Source organism: Mobula birostris, chromosome 14 (genome assembly GCF_030028105.1).
Source record: "Mobula birostris isolate sMobBir1 chromosome 14, sMobBir1.hap1, whole genome shotgun sequence".
Taxonomy (NCBI): domain Eukaryota; kingdom Metazoa; phylum Chordata; class Chondrichthyes; order Myliobatiformes; family Myliobatidae; genus Mobula; species Mobula birostris.
This window is the reverse complement of record NC_092383.1, coordinates 97,954,994-97,971,274: the sequence shown is the minus strand read 5'-3', so window position 1 is coordinate 97,971,274 and position 16,281 is coordinate 97,954,994. Positions and strand designations below refer to the sequence as shown.

At 47.3% G+C, this 16,281-nt stretch overlaps 1 long non-coding RNA gene across 1 annotated transcript in view; it reads right to left on the bottom strand.

The window, feature by feature from the left end:
- The window catches only part of LOC140210147 (uncharacterized), a 39,542-nt gene extending 23,549 nt beyond the window's left edge, over nucleotides 1-15,993 (bottom strand). The window contains exon 1 of the long non-coding RNA XR_011889166.1: nucleotides 15,690-15,993. This is a non-coding gene — a long non-coding RNA (uncharacterized lncRNA). The remainder of the gene's footprint in view (nucleotides 1-15,689) is intronic.
- Between the last annotated feature and the right edge of the window lie 288 nt (nucleotides 15,994-16,281).

Below are 16,281 nucleotides of genomic sequence, written 5' to 3'. Positions count from 1 at the left end.
GAATACGGGAAATCACCGACTACACTGTCCCTTCACCCACTCCCAGTGCACAGGTCATGTACAGAATGAAGCTCGTCCACACTGTGCTTCTGCAGAGGTCAACCGTGGCACTGGTCCTCTCGGCTGACCCTGACCATTGGTTCTTCACAGTGACGTTGTCGGATTAAGCTCGACAACTTTTGTTTTTTAATTGTCCTTTTCCTTGTTCTTTTAGCTTTCCTTTTGAGATTCTGTTTGAATTATCACCTGTTTGTCAACTTTTAGTAAATGTAGTATCTTTGGTTCTAGCTTCCTGTGGGGGGAGGGGAAGGAGATCTGGCTGGAAGATGGTGGATGAAGTCACGTGGGTGGGGAAAGGTAAAGCTGAGAAAATCTGCAGATGCTGGAAATCCAAACAACATTCACAAAATGCTGGAGGAACTCAACAGGCCAGGCAGTATCTACGGAAAAAGAGTGAATAGTCATTGTTTTGGGCTGAGACCCTTCATGAGTGGATGTGGTATATTTGAATTTTCAAAAGGCTTTTGGCAAGGTCCCACACAGGAGATCAGTGTGCAAACTTAAAGCACATGGTATTGGGAGTAAGGTATTGATGTGGATAGAGAATTGGTTGGCAAACAGGAAGCAAAGACTGGGAATAAACGGGACCTTTTCAGAATGGCAGGCAGTGACTAGTTGGGTACCGCAAGGCTCGGTGCTGGGATCCCAGTTGTTTACAACCTATATTGATGACTTAGACGAGGGAATTAAATGCAGCATCTCCAAGTTTGTGGATGACATGAAGTTGGGCGGCAGTGTTAGCTGCAAGGAGGATGCTAAGAGGATGCAGGGTGACTTGGATAGGTTAGGTGAGTGGGCAAATTCATGACAGATGCAATTTAATGTGGATAAATGTGAGGTTATCCACTTTGAAGGCAAGAACAGGAAAACAGATTATTATCTGAATGGTGGCCGATTAGGAAAAGGGGAGATGCAACGAGACCTGGGTGTCATTATACACCAGTCATTGAAAGTGGGCATGCAGGTACAGCAGGCGGTGAAAAAGGCGACTGGTACGCTGGCATTCATAGCAAGAGGATTCGAGTACAGGAGCAGGGAGGTACTACAGCAGTTGTACAAGGCCTTGGTGAGACCGCACCTGTAGTATTGTGTGCAGTTTTTGTCCCCTAATCTGAGGAAAGACATTCTTGCCATAGAGGGAGTACAATGAAGGTTCACCAGATTGATTCCTGGGACGGCAGGACTTTCATTTGATGAAAGACTAGATCAACTAGGCTTATACTCTCTGGAATTTATAAGATTGAGGGGGGATCTTATTGAAACGTATAGAATTCTAAAGGGATTGGACAGGCTAGATGTAGGAAGATTGTTCCCGATGTTGGGGAAGTCCAGAACGAGGGATCACAGTTTGAGGATAAAGGGGAAGCCTTTTAAGACCGAGATGAGGAAAAACGTCTTCACACAGAGAGTGGTGAATCTGTGGAATTCTCTGCCACAGGAAACAGTTGAGGCCAGTTCATTGCCTATATTTAAGAGGGAGTTAGATATGGCCCTTGTAGGTAAAGGGATCAGTGGGTATGGAGAGAAGGCAGGCACATGGTTCAGAGTTGGATGATCAGCCATGATCATACTGAATGGCGGTGCAGGCTCGAAGGGCCAAATGGCCTACTCCTGCACCTATTTTCAATGTTTCTATGTTTCTGAAGGAAACAGGCTGGGGAAGAAGGTATCTGATCAGAGAGAAGAGAGGGCAATGGGAGAAAGGGAAGAGGAGGGGCATTTCTGTTTCACAGGGGCATTTCTGTTTCAAAGGGGCATCATTGTGTTTTGAGGCTGTGCCCTGTGGTCGAAGACACAGCCCCTATATGAAACATCCTCTCCAAGTCCATCGGTTTAGGTCTTTTAATATTCAGAATCAGAATCAGGTTTATTATCACCGGCATGGGTCGTGAAATTTGATAAGTTTGAGTTAGCAGGACAATGCAATACATGATGATAGAGAAAAAGAAACTAAATTGCATTAAATATAAATATAGAATGTATAATATGTATACGAAGCTTCCCATGGGACATCTGTAGAAATTTTCAACTCTTTTCGCAGACAAAACAAATATTCTCAAACTCATAATGAAATATAGCTGTTGTTCATTATCGCAACACACACAAAAAATGCTGGTGAACGTAGCAGGCCAGGCAGCATCTCTAGGAAGAGGTTCAGTTGACGTTTCGGGCCGAGACCCTTCGTCAGGACTAACTGAAAGAAGAGTTAGTAAGAGATTTGAAAGTGGGAGTGGGACTGGGAGAGGGAGGTTCAAAATGATAGGAGAAGACAGGAGGGGGAGGGATAGAGCCAAGAGCTGGACAGGTGATTGGCATAAGGGATAAGAGGCTGGCGAAGGGAGAGGATCATGGGAGAGGAGGCCTAGGGAGAAAGAAAGGGGAAGGGGTACCCAGAGGATGGGCAAGGAGTTACAGTGAGAGGGACAGAGGGAGAAAAAAGAGAGGTGGGAAAACAAAAAGAGGGAAAATAAATAAATAAATAAGGGCTGGGGTACGAGGGGGAGGTGGGGCATTAACAGAAGTTAGAGAAGTCAATGTTCATGCCATCAGGTTGGAGACTACCCAGGTGGAATAGAAGGAGTGGTTCCTCCAACCTGAGTCGGTCATTATAGCTGTGTCAATATTTTATGTCCAGGTTCGGTCCTCAGTGATATTGACACCCAGGAACTTAAAATTACTCACTGTTTTCACTTGTGATCACTTCCTGAGGAGTATTTATTCCCTCGCCTTGCCCTTGCTAAAGTCCACAATCAGTTCCTTGGTCTTACTCATGTTGAGTGCAAGTTAGTTATGGCAACATCACTCAACTAGATGCTCCACTACGCCCGCTCATCACCACCTGAGTTTCGACGAACAATGGTTGTATCATCAGCAAATTGATAGATGACAGTTGAGCTGTGCCTAGCTACATGGTCATTGGTGCAGAGTAAGCACGCATCGCTGAGATGTGCCAGTGTTGATTGTCAGCGAAGTAGAGATGTTATTTCCAATCTGCACACATCGTGTCTTCTTGTTAGAAAGCTGAGGATCCAGTTGCAAATGGAGGTACAGAGGCCCAGGGTGTGGAACTTCCCAGGATTTGCAACTCAACCCGTTGACTACAATTTTGTCCAATCATCAGCCTCTCCTTGCTAGTAGTCTCACTACTCACTGCCTCCATTTGTAAACCAACCTCCCCATCCTCAGTGCTATCACTCTGGCTCCCATCCCCCTGCCAAATTAGCTTAATTCCCAGACAACAAACCTGAAAAGATATTGGTCCCCTTCAGCTTCAGGTGTAACCCATCCCTTTTGTACATGTCATACCTTCTCCGTAGGAGAGATCCCAAATAAAACACAAGTCGCCTCTTTACCATTCTGTGGTGTGTGGAAGTAGATTTGGTACGGTCTGCTCCTACAGACGCTACCATTCCTTATCCTTGTCTGCAAACCATTCCTGCCTGATGATCTGCTGTGCCATCTGGTGGGAGATGAGACTCTCAGTGAAGGTCTCTCCGTGGAGGGACCTCGGGTGGCAAGTGGTGCACACTGTGGTCAGAATCAAATTCAGGTTTATTCATTCATTCATTATGTTCTGTTTCATCTAACATGGACAATCGTGGTCTTGACAATGACTACTCTAGACAAATTTTCTACTAAACTTGTTTGCCATTGCCACCTTTTTGCAGTGTCTTCACAAGATTTGTCACCCAACTATTATTAATCCTCTTTAGAGATTGTCTGCCTTGTGTCAGTGGTTCCATAAGCAGGATTTGTGATATGCACCAGCTGCTCAATCGAACATCCGCCACGAATCCGGTTTATTATCACTGACCAATGTTGTGAAATCTGTTGTCCAGTGCAAGGTTGCCACGAAACAACAATTACACTAAATTACAAATAATAAACCATGACAAAGAGGAATAGCAAGGTATTGTTACTGGGTTCATGGTTCAGAAATCTGATGGTGGAGGGGAAGGAACTGTTCCTCAATCAGAGTGTGGCTGTTCAGGTATCAAAATGAAAGCAGACAGGCAGAGGGGTGGTGTAGCTCTGTTGGTAAAAAATAAAATCAAATCATTAGAAAGAGATGACATAGGATCAGAATGTGTAAAATCGTTTTGGGTTGAATTAAGGAACTACAAGGGTAAAAAGATAGTGATGGGAGTTATCGACAGAATCCCAAACAGAAGTAAAGATGTTGTTGACAAAGTACAACAGCAGCCAGAAAATGCATGTCAAAAGGGCAGCATTACAATTGTCATGGAGGATTTCAATGTGCAGGTAGATTGGGAAAATCAAGTTGCTGCTGGATCCCAAGAGGGGGAGTTTCTGGAATAAGTATGAGATCTGGTTTTAGGGCAGCTCATGGTTGAGCCCACGAGGGGATCAGCTATTCTGGATTGGATGCTGTGCAATGAACCAGTACTGAAAAGAGGGCTTAAGGTAAAGGAACACTTTGGGACAAGTGACCATATATGATAGAATTCACCATGTAATTTGAGCAGGAAGAGATAAAGATTGCTGTATTGTCATCACAGTGGAGTAAAGGGAATTACAGAGGCATGGGAAAAGAGCTGACCAAAATTGAATGCTACCAGCAATTATTGTAGAGCAGCAATGACTGGAATTTCTGGAGCAATTTGTAAGGTGCAGGATATATACATCCCAACGAAGAAGTAAAAATTATAATGTCACAATGGCGGGGGATTGGGAGCAAGGGTGGACCCAAATGCTAGACACATCTTGTGAGGTTACTTAGATTTAGTTTATTGTTCGATACCAGGAGAGCTAGGCAGGAGCAGGAGTAGTGAACAGGACAAGGACTCAGGACTACGACTAGGCTGGGACCAAGGGTCTGGGCTTGGACTCGAAATCGGCTCCCAGAACTAGAGGAGACATGAAGAGGCTAGGGTATGGACTCTGAGCCTGAGACTGGGCAAGGACCCAGTAACTGGGTCTTGCCTCGGGCTTGCACCCCAGAACCAGGCATGGACATGACATGGGCTAGGGAGAGGAGGAACATGGAAAACAGAGCCTCGGTCTTGGGAGGGCAGGTACATGGAACCATGGACACATACACAGAACAGAGAGCCGGGACCCCTCCTTGGTTACAGGACATAGTGCCGGGACTAATGACCCTCCACGGGGCAACAGCAAGACCGCCTGACTTACCCCCACGGAGGTGAGGACAAGACAAGACATGACTCCCCGTGGGGCAAAGGCAAGACGGCCTGACTTACCCCACGGAGGCGAGGACAAGACAAGACCAATACGAATGAACACCAGGCAGTACCTATCTAGCTCCGGTGATGGAACTAGACTGAAGTGCAGGCGGGGGCTGCATACGAGGGCTAGAGGCGAGAGGGGCACAGAAGGGATTCAGACAAGGGGTAGGACAGGAATCACAGACCACCAGGACCAGGACTTGACTCAGAACTGGGAAGCCGCCAGGGCCAGGACTTGACTTGGTGCTTGAATGCTGCTAGGTACAGGACTTGACTTGGTGCTTGAATGCCCCCAGAGCCAGGACTTGACTTGGAGCCTGCGGGTAGTGGCGAGCTCTTGACTCGACCTGGGAACAGTAGACAACGGTTCTTGATTCCCTCCCGCAGGTTAACTGACAGACCCACCTTGGTGAGGAAACTTTACAGGCTCGCTTTGGTGAGGTAACTGGACAGGGATGCTCCAGTGAGGAGAGGCAAATTACCGGCACTCGCTTCGGCAGAGACTAGGCTTGCTCCAGCCAGATGACATCGGCAGATCATACCCCGGATGACATTGCAGATGCTCCGGCACCAAACGGCTGAAATCCGGAGACTATAAACTACCGGTTCAGCCGAGTGTTAATTGCCTCTAATCACCAAAGTCGAGGGACACGGGAAAACAGGGAATTATCAGTCCAGATCGTAACATAAACAAGCTAAATTTAAAGGGACCCCGATCCGGACCATGACAGTACCCACCTCCCAATGGGAGCCTCCAGGCGACCAACAGATTTGCCTGTATTATCGATGACCCGGGTGGGTGGAGGGTGTTTGGCCGGCGGGCAAAACAGAACAACATCTTGACTTTCAGGCTGACAAGAGTTTGGAAAAACAGTTTGTGTCTGCTGGGTACATGTTTGGCGGGAGCATTCTGTCACAATGGCGGGGGATTGGGAGCATGGGTGGACCCAAGTGCAAGACACATCTTGTGAGGTTACTTAGATTTAGTTTATTGTTTGATACCAGGAGCGCTAGGCAGGAGCAGGAGTAGCGAACAGGACAAGGACTCAGGACAATGACTGGGCTGGGAAACAGGGTCTGGGCTTGGACTTGGAATCGGCTCCCAGAAGTAGAGGAGACATGAAGAGGCTAGGGTATAGACTCCGAGCCCGAGACTGGGCAAGGACCCAGTACCTGGGTCTTGCCTCGGGCTCACACCCCAGAACCAGACATGGACATGACATGGGCTAGGGAGAGGAGGAACATGGAAAACAGAGCCTCGGTCTTGGGAGAGCAGGTACATAGAACCATGGACACATACAGAACAGAGAGCCGGGACCCCTCCTTGGGTACAGGACGTAGGGCCGGGACTCGCACACAGAACAGAGAGACGGGACCCCTCCTTGGGCACAGGACATAGCGCCGGGACTAATGACCCTCCGCGGGACAACGGCAAGATGGCCTGACTTACCCCCACGGAGGTGAGGACCAGACAAGACAAGACCAACACAATTGAGCACCAGACAGTACCTATCTAGCTCCGGTGATGGAACTAGACCGAAGTGATGGTGGGGGCTGCATATGAGGGCTAGAGGCGAGAGGGGCACAGAAGGGATTCAAACAAGGGGGGAGGACAGGAATCACAGACGGCCAGGGCCAGGACTTGACTGAAAACTGGGATGCCGCCAGGGACAGGACTTGATTTGGTGCTTGAATGCCGCCAGGACCAGCTCTTGACTTGGTGCTTGAATGCCCCCGGAGCCAGGACATGACTTGGAGCCTGCGGGTAGTGGCGAGCTCTCGACTCGACCCAGAAACAGTAGATAGTGGTTCTTGATTCCCTCCGGCGGGTTAACTGACGGACCCACCTCGGTGAGGAAACTTTGCAGGCTCGCTTTAGTGAGGTAACTGGACAGGGTTGCTCCAGTGAGGAGAGGCGAATTACCGGCACTCGCTTCGGCAGAGACTAGGCTTGTTCCAGCCAGGTGACATTGGTACACCGTTCCTTGGATGACTTTGCAGATGCTCCCGCACCGAATGGCTGAAATCCAGAGAATGTAAACTACCAGTTCAGCCGAGTGTTAATTGCCTTTAATCACCAAAGTCAAGGGACACGGGAAAACAGGGAACCAATGGTCTGGATCATAACATAAACAAACTAAATTTAAAGGGACCCTGATCCGGACCATGACATATAAAGAGTTAGTGGATTGGGAAGATTTTTAAAACTAACAGAAGGCAAACAAAAATTCATAAAGAAGGAAAAGAGGGAATATGAATGTAAGCCAGCCAACAATATTAAAGACCAAAAGTTTCTTTAGATATTCAAAGTGCAAAATTGAGGTGCGAGTAGAAATTGGACCACTGCAAAATAATGCGGGACAGGTAGTAATGTGTTGACAAGGAAATGGCAGATGAATGGAATAACTATTTTGCATCAGCCTTTACTGTGGAATACACTAGCAGAATGCTGGCAGTTCAAGAATGTTGGGAAGCTGTATTGTATGAAGTTGCCATTCCTAAGGACAAGGTTCTTGGGAAACTGAAAGGTTTGAAGATTGGTAAGTCACCTGGATTGTGAAGATGTTGGTAACAATCTTTCAAGAATCAAGAGATTCTGGCATTGTTCAGGGGGACTGGAAAATTGCAAATGTCACTCCACTCTTCAAGAAGGGAGGGAGGTAGTAGAAAGGAAATTATGGGCTAGTTAGTCTGACCTCAGTGGCTGGGAAGATGTTTGAGTTGATTGTTAAGGATGTCATTTTGGGGTATTTGGAGGGACATGATAAAATAGGCAGCAGTCAGCATGGTTTCCTCAAGGGGAAATCTTTTCTAACAATTGCTAAAGAGTTCTTTGAAGAAATAACAAGCAAAATAGATAAAAGTAAAGAAGAATTGGGCGCTGTTGTGTACTTGGAATTTCAGATGGTGTCACACGTGAGGCTGCTTAACAAGCTCCGAGCCCATAGTATTACAGGGAAATGGTTGTCTGGCAGGAGGCAAAGAGTGGGAATAAAAGGAGTCTTTTCTGGTTGGTTGCCAGTGACTAGTGATGTTCTACAGTGGTCTATGTTGAGACTGATTCTTTTCCATTATATGTCAATGATTTGGATGATGGAATTGAAGGCTTTGTTGCAAAGTTTGCAGACGATATGAAGGTAGGTCGAAGGGCGGGTAGTTTAGAGGAAGCAAAGAAGCTACAGAGTGACAGACAGATTGTGAGAATGGGCAAAGGAGTGGCAAATGGAATACAGTGTTGGAAAATGTATGGCTATGCACTTTGGTACAAAAAATAAAAGTGCAGATTATTTTCTGAATGGAGAGTAAATTTGAAAATTCTGAGGTGCAAAGGGACTTGAGAGTGCATTGGCAGGTTAATTTGCAGGTTGAGTCAGTGGGTGAGGAAGGCAAGTGTAATGTTAGCACTCATTGCCGAGGACCCGAATATAAAAACAAGGATATAATGTTGAGGCTTTATAAAACACTGCTGAGGCCTCACTTGGAGTATTGTGAGCAGTTTTGAAGCGCTTGTCGTAACTGAAGTGTTTGATGGCTCTGGGCCTCCACTCACTGGAATTCAGCTGAAATGCTGTGTCCTCCGGTTTTAGACTCCACAACCACAGGATGTGGAGAGGATGCTTCCTAGGGTGAGGGAGTCACGTAATTTAAGAAAGGCTCTAAAAATAAACCAGGAGATTATAGGCTGGTGAGTCTGACGTCAGTGGGAAAGTGACTGGAAGATATTCTAAGGGACTGCATATATGAGTATTTGGAAAGACATGAACTAATTAAGGATAGACTGCTTTGTCTCTTGCATGGCAGGTCATGTCGAAAAAAATCTTATAGGGTTTTTTGAGGAAGTTGCCAGGAACGTGGATGAAGGCAAGGCAGTGGATGTTCTCCACATGGACTTCAGCAAAGCATTTGACAAGGTCCCACATGGCAGCATGGTCAAGAAGGTTCGGTTTTTAAGCATCAATTTGAGGTAGTAAATTGGATTAGACATCGGTTTTGCCGAAGAAGCCAGATAGTGGTAGCAGATAGTTGTGTCTCTGACTGGAGACCAGTGACTAGTGGAGTACCACAGAGAACAGTGCTGGGTCCATGGATAACAATGTGCTTAACTGGATCAGCAGATTTACAGATGACACCAAGATTGGGGGTGTTGCGGACAGTGAGAAAGACTATCATGGCTTTCAGTGAGATCTGGACCAGCTGGAAAAATAGGATGAAAAACAGCTGATGGAAATTAATGCAGACAAGATCAAGGTGTTGCATTTTAGTAGGAGCAACCAGGGTAGCTCTTACACTGTGAACAGTTGGGCGCTGAGGGGTGTGGTGGAACCAAGGGATCTGGGAATACAGGCCCATAATTCATTGAAAGTGGCCTCACACATTGATAGGATCATGAAGAAAGCTTTTGGCACATTGGCCTTCATAAATCAAAATATTAAGTACAGGAGATGAGATGTTATGTTGAAGTTGTATAGGACGTTGGTGAGGCCTAATTTGGAGTATAGTGTGCAGTTCTGGTCACTAACCTACAGGAAAGATGAAAAAGGCTGAGAGAGTACAGAGAAAATTTACAAGGTTGTTGCCAGTTCTGGAGGATCTGAGTTACATGGAAAGATCAAATAAAATTAGGAATTTATTCCTTGGAATGTAGATGATGCCGAGGAAATTTGATCAAGGTAAACAGAGTTATAAGGGATAGAGTAAATGAAAGCAGGTGTTTTCCACTGAGTTTGGGTGGGACCACAACCAGAGGTCATAGGTTGAGGGGGAAAGGTGGAAAGTGTATGGTGAACATATGGTCAGTGGGACTAGGCAGAAAATGGTTCGGCACAGCCAAGAAGGGCCAAAGGGCCTGTTTCTGTGCTGTAGTTTCTATGGTTCTATGGTTCTAACATGAGGGGAAACTTCTTCATTCAGAGGGTTGTGAGAGTCTTGAATGAGCTGGTGTGTGCAAGTTTGATTTCAACATTTAAATGAAGTTTGGATGGGAGTGGTAAGGAGGTCTCTGATCCCAGAACAGGTTGATGGGAGCGGGCAGTTTAAATAGTGCAATCGAATAGATGGGCCAAAGGGCCGATTTCTGTGCAGTATTTCTCTATGACTCCATGTCATTTTGCACTCCTAATCAGCTTTGTAAGTGCACTCCTACATGCCCTGTAGTCCTCAAGGCATATTCCAGGTTCAGGAGACTCAGGACCCACACAGCCAGGTTCAGGTAAAGTTATTACCTTCAACCACCAGGCTCTTGAAACAGAGCTGATAACTTCATTGAAGTTTACTCGCTCCATCACTGAACTTGTCCCACAAACTAAGGGCTCACTTTCAAGGACTCTTCACCTTGTACTTCTGATATTTATTGCTATTTATTTATTTATTATTTTATTTCATTTTTTGCACTTTGTTGTCTTTTGCACATTTATTGTTTGTCCATCCTGTTGAGTGTGATCTTTCATTGATTCTGTTATGTTTCTTGGATTTACTGAGCTTCCCTGCATGAAAACAAATCTCAGGATTGTGTCTGGTGACATATATGTACTGAGATGATAAATTTACTTTGAACCTTGAGGATCATCTGCATATTTCTTCAGAGGGCCTTACTGGACACGCAACTAATTCCATCCCATTCAATACCCTGGTACTATTGCAGTCCAAGTCTCCATCAGGGACCTGTAATAACCCTATTATTCCTACAGCTATCTGTAACTTCTCTAATTCCCACTGATTACTGGCACCTACAGCACAGTACATCCCTCAAAGTGATCATCCACTATTATTTCTAAGTTGTATATGTATAGCCTCACTGGCTGACCCTCCAGAAATGGACTCTCCAAGTATTACCATGATCAAAACTGGTGGCTACGAGCTTGTGGGCACTATGGAGATGTGGCTGAAAGAGGGTCAGAGCTGGGAGCTAAACATCCAATGATATTCATCCCATCAAAAAGGCAGGTTGCTGGGCAGAGGGATGATTTGGTAAAAAGAATGAAATAAACCCATAAAACAGATTGATGAGAGGATCCATAGATTAAGAACGTTTGTGGATGGAGTTGATGAACTTCAAAGGTCACAAGACCCTGAAGGGACATGTACAGGCTGCAGAATAGCAATCAGCATGAGGGTACAAAAGGCATGTGAGAAACACTGCCTTTCTCATGTGCTTTTTCTCCCAAGAGATAGAAAAGCAGAATATATACACCCTATCAGTGCCCCACGATTTCATAGCTCTCTAAAAGATCATGTCTCAGTCTCCTATGATCTGAATAAAGTTCTAACCTGGCCAACATCTCCTTGTGATGAGCAAGGATAACTACAGAGGCATGAGAGAGGAGCTGGCCAGAGTCGATTGGAGGGAATTGATGATACAAAGATAGATGGAGGAGCGGGTAGTGTTGAGGAAACAGAGAGCCTGCAGAGAGAAGTAGATAATTTAGGGAAATGGGCAAAGAAGCAGCAAATGAAATACAATCACTTGGTGGAAGAAATAAACAGGGAGACTATTATTTAAGTGGGAAGTGAACTCTAAATGCAGAGATGCAAAGGGACTTGGGAGTCCTTGTGCAGGATACCCTAAAGTTTAACCTCCAGGTTGATTCAGTGGTGAAGAAGGCGAATGCAATGTTGACATTCATTTCTAGAGTTATAGAATATAAGAGCAGGGATGTGATGTTGAAGCTCCATAAGGCACTCATGAGACCACACTTCAAGTATTCACTCACAACACGCTGGAGGAACTCAGCAGGTCGGGCAGCATCCATGGAAACGATCAGTCAATGTTTTGGGCTGGAACCCTTCATCAGGACTGAAGAGGGAAGGAGCAGAGGCCCTATAAAGAAGGTGGGGGGAGGATGGGAAGGTGAAGGCTGGTAGGTTCCAGGTGACAAACCAGTAAGGGGAAAGATAAAAGGGTGGGGGAGGGGAAGCAGGGAAGTGATAGGCAGGAAAGGACTTGGAGTATTGGTTGCAGTTTTGCGCTCCATATTTTAGGAAGGATATACTGACATTGGAGAGGGTTCAGAGAAGATTCACAAGAATGATTCCAGGAATGAAAGTGTTATTGTATGAGAAACATCTGGCAGCTCTTGGGCTGTATTCCCTGGAGTTCAAGAGAATGAGGGGGAATCTCATAGAAACATTTTGAATGTTAAAAGGCCTGAACAGATCAGATATGATTTCCCATGGTAGGGGAGTCTAGGAAAAGATTGCATGACTTCAGGACTAAAGGACACCCATTTAGAACAGAGGTGTGGAGAAATAACTTTAGTCAGAGGGTGGTAAATCTTTGGAATTTGTTGCCACAAGTGGCTGTGGAAGCCAAGTCATTGGGTGCATTGAAGGCAGAGACAGATAGGATCTTGATTAGCCAGGACATCAAAGGGTATGGGGAGAAGGTAGAGGAATGTGGAAACTGGAGGAATTGGATCAGCCCATGATTGAATAGCAGAACAGACTCAATGGGCCGAATGGCCTCCTTCTGCTTCTATATCTTATGGTCTGATGGGTCCCAGCACGAAAAAGAACGAAGCAGCAAAGGCAGGAGTTTCTGGGAGAAAGCAGAATTTCATCCCAAGTAAGAAGAAGAACACAAAGGGGAGGATGAGGAAATGGTGGCTGACAAGGGAAGTCACAGGCGGCATAACAGCAAAAGAGAAGGCATTACAATATGGCAAAGATTTGTGTTAAGTCAGAGGTTTGGGAAAAGGGTAAAACCCAACAGTCAACAACCTAAATAGCTGTACAAGAGGAGAAGATGAAATACCACAGTAGACAATAAAAGAAGATTCCAAACGTTTTATGGGGCATAAAAAGGTTAAGAACTAGGCAAGAGAGGATATTGGACTACTGGAATATGACACGAGAAAAGAAGCAAAGGAGAATGAGGAAATGATGGACGAATCTCCTTATTCACAGATGGTGGTCAATCTGTGGAATTTGTTGCCAGGGAGGTCTGTGGTGGTGAAGTTATTGAGTGTATTTAAGTGAGAGATCAATTGGTTCTTGATTGGTAAGGGGTTACGAGTTTCAGTGTGAAGACAGGAGAAATGTGATTGAATGACAGAGCAGACTCAACAGACCAAATGGCCTAATTCTGCTCCTGAAGCTTATGCAGTTTTGTGATGTTCTCCCTAATCGATATTACATCTCTCGTTCCTCTCTTACCTCTACCATGGTCATACCAGTAGCATCTGTACCCCAGAACACTGAGCTGCCAGTCAGCCAGGTAACCATAATATCACAATCCTGTGCAGTGTGCACCATCTGCAAAATCTACTGTAGTCACTCACCCAAGCTACTGTGACAGGACCTTGCAAACCTGTCACCTCTCCCACCAGGACGGATAAGAGCAGCAGCACAGGAGAACACCACCAACTGCAGGTTCCCCTCCACATCCCATAGCCTCCCTGGCCAGCTGGACAAACCATCTCCAGCCAGCTGGACAGATCATCTCCTTCTCACTGTGGCATGGAGTTCTCCGCCTCACTGCAGTTCACAGAAACAATGTTTGTACCATCCAGAGGGAGTCTTCACCCTGTCCCCACAGTGGCCTCCATGTGTAGTAAAGACACCTATCTTAGGCAATTGTTTAACAAACACAGATCCATCCTCTATTCCACAATTCCAAGGAAAATCATCTCCAAACTCCTAGAAATGAGACACAACACCTCCGTCTGCAACTGTATGCTTGGCCTCTTGACAAACAGAACACAATCAGGAAGGAAGCGCTGTGACATTCACAGCACAATTATTCTCACAGCGTTTGCACCATGTGGAAAACTTCCCTCCAACTCTAGAGTTTGATCAAAATCATTTCTGTCTACATGGACAAAGGGAGAGAGAGCGAAAGGTAAAGGTAGGCTCTGAGTTATGAAGAGAGGTAGACAGAGCTCTGAACACAGGGAATAGGGAGCGGGATAAACAGAGATCTAACCAGAGAGGACGGGGAAGAGGGGGTGTGGAGGGGGACAGTGAGGTTGTAGGGGGAGGAGGAGAGGAGAGGGGAAGGGGAGAGAGGTAGGGTAGTGGGGGTGGGGGAGAGGAGAGGGAAGAGTGAAAATGGGAGTGGGGTGGGGGTAGAGGGGAGGGTGAGAAGGGGAGGGGGAAGAGGGGAGGGGGAGGGGAGAAGAAGGGAGGGGAGAGGGGAAGGGGAGGGGGAAGTGGGGGAAGAAGATGGGGAAGAGGGAAAAGGGGAGGGAGAGGTGGTATGGAGGGGAAAAGGGGGTTGGAGATGGGGAGGAGGAGAGGAGAGGGGAAGGGGAGAGAGGTGGGGTAGTGGGGGTGGGAGAGAGAGGAGGGAAAAGTGAAAAGGGGAGTGAGGTGAGGGTAGGGGAAGGTGAGAAGGGGAGGGGAAGAGGGGGAAGGGGAGGGAGAGGTGGTATGGAGGGGGAAAGGGGGTTGGAGATGGAGAGGAGGAGAGGGGAAGGGGAGAGAGGTGGGGTAGTGAGGGTGGGAGAGAGGGGAGGGAAGAGTGAAAAGGGGAGTGGGGGTTGTGGTAGAAGGGTGGGTGAGAAGGGTAGGGGAAGGGGAGGGGAGAAGAGGGGAGGGGGAAGGAGAGGGGGAAGGGGAGGGGGAGTGGGAGAGGGGAAGGGGAGGGGAAGGGGAGGGGGAAGGAGAGCGGGGAGGGGAGAGGGAGAGGGGAAGGGGAGAGGGGAAGGGGAGAGGGAAGAGGAGGTGGAGGGGAGGTGGAGACGGGGGAGGGTGCAGAGGGGGAGCACTGAACACGGGAGAGATAGGGATAGACGGTTCTGTAAACACGATAGAGGGAGAGGGGAGTGGGGAAAGGGAGACAGGGAGGGGGAGACGGGGTTCTGAATAGAGGGGAGAAGGAAATGGACAGACGGAGTACTGAACACTGGGGAGAGGGAGAAGGGAGAGAGCAGAGGGCAGAGTGGTGAGTAATAGTCAGAGCTCTGAACACAGGGCAGAGGGGCGAGGGGAGGGGGCGAGGGGCGAGGGGCGAGTGGAGAGGGGAGAGGGGAGACGGGAGAGGGGAGAGGGGAGAGGGGCAAGAGGAAAGTGATAGAGCTCTGAACACAGAGGAGAAGGGAGAGGGGCGAGGGGCAAGGGGAGAGGGGCGAGGGGAGAGGGGAGAGGGGCAAGGGGAAAGTGGTACAGCTCTGATAGAGAGGAGAGCGGTGAGTGGAGTGGGATAGACAGAGCTAAGAATAGAGGGGAGAGGGGAGAAGGGAGAGGCGACAGTGGTGAGCGGAAAGAGATAAACAGAGTTCTCATCACAGAGGGAGAGAGGAGAGGGAGAGACAGAACTCTGAACACAGAGGAGAGGGGGGAGTGATGAGGGAGGGACAGAACTCTGAACACAGAGGGAGAGAGGAGAGCGAGAGACAGAACTCTGAACACACGGGAGAAGGGAGAAGCTGGAAGATCTCCCTGTTCTCTAATCACTATCGATCACCACAATCTGACCGTACTCACACGAGCGACCCAGGCGACAACACAGAGCAGGGACGAGACCATCCACATCGTGAGGGCGTTTTGTGGATCTGGAGTTTCGGAGAATCTCGGGGAAAAACAGGAAGAAATTTCCGGTTACACCCGGCCCGCCACTTCCGAAAGGGAAAATATAGGAATTCAGTGAGACGACACTCTGTCTGTTTGACACATCGACCCGTTGTATCTTTACCCACAGACTTTTTAAATCTCTCTACCCGCCTGTTTGCTCAAACTATTTCCACCCGCTTTGTCGCCCTCACTCCTATCTCAACCCTCACTCCACCACAATCGTCGTCCAGCAGTCTGAGGACCAGCTCCGTGTGGCGGTCGGGTTTGCAGGAAATCCGCGGTCAGGGACCGGACCTACAGACATACAATCAGAATCAGTTTTAATATCATTGCGTAATTTGTAGTTTTGCGGCAGCAGTACAATGCAATACGTTATAAAACTAATTACAATAATTATTAAATCACTCGCGAAAAAGAGGGGAAAATAGTGAGTTCCTGGATTTTAAAACGCAAACAACAACACCCATCAAAGTTGCTGGTGAACGCAGCAGGCCAGGCAGCATCT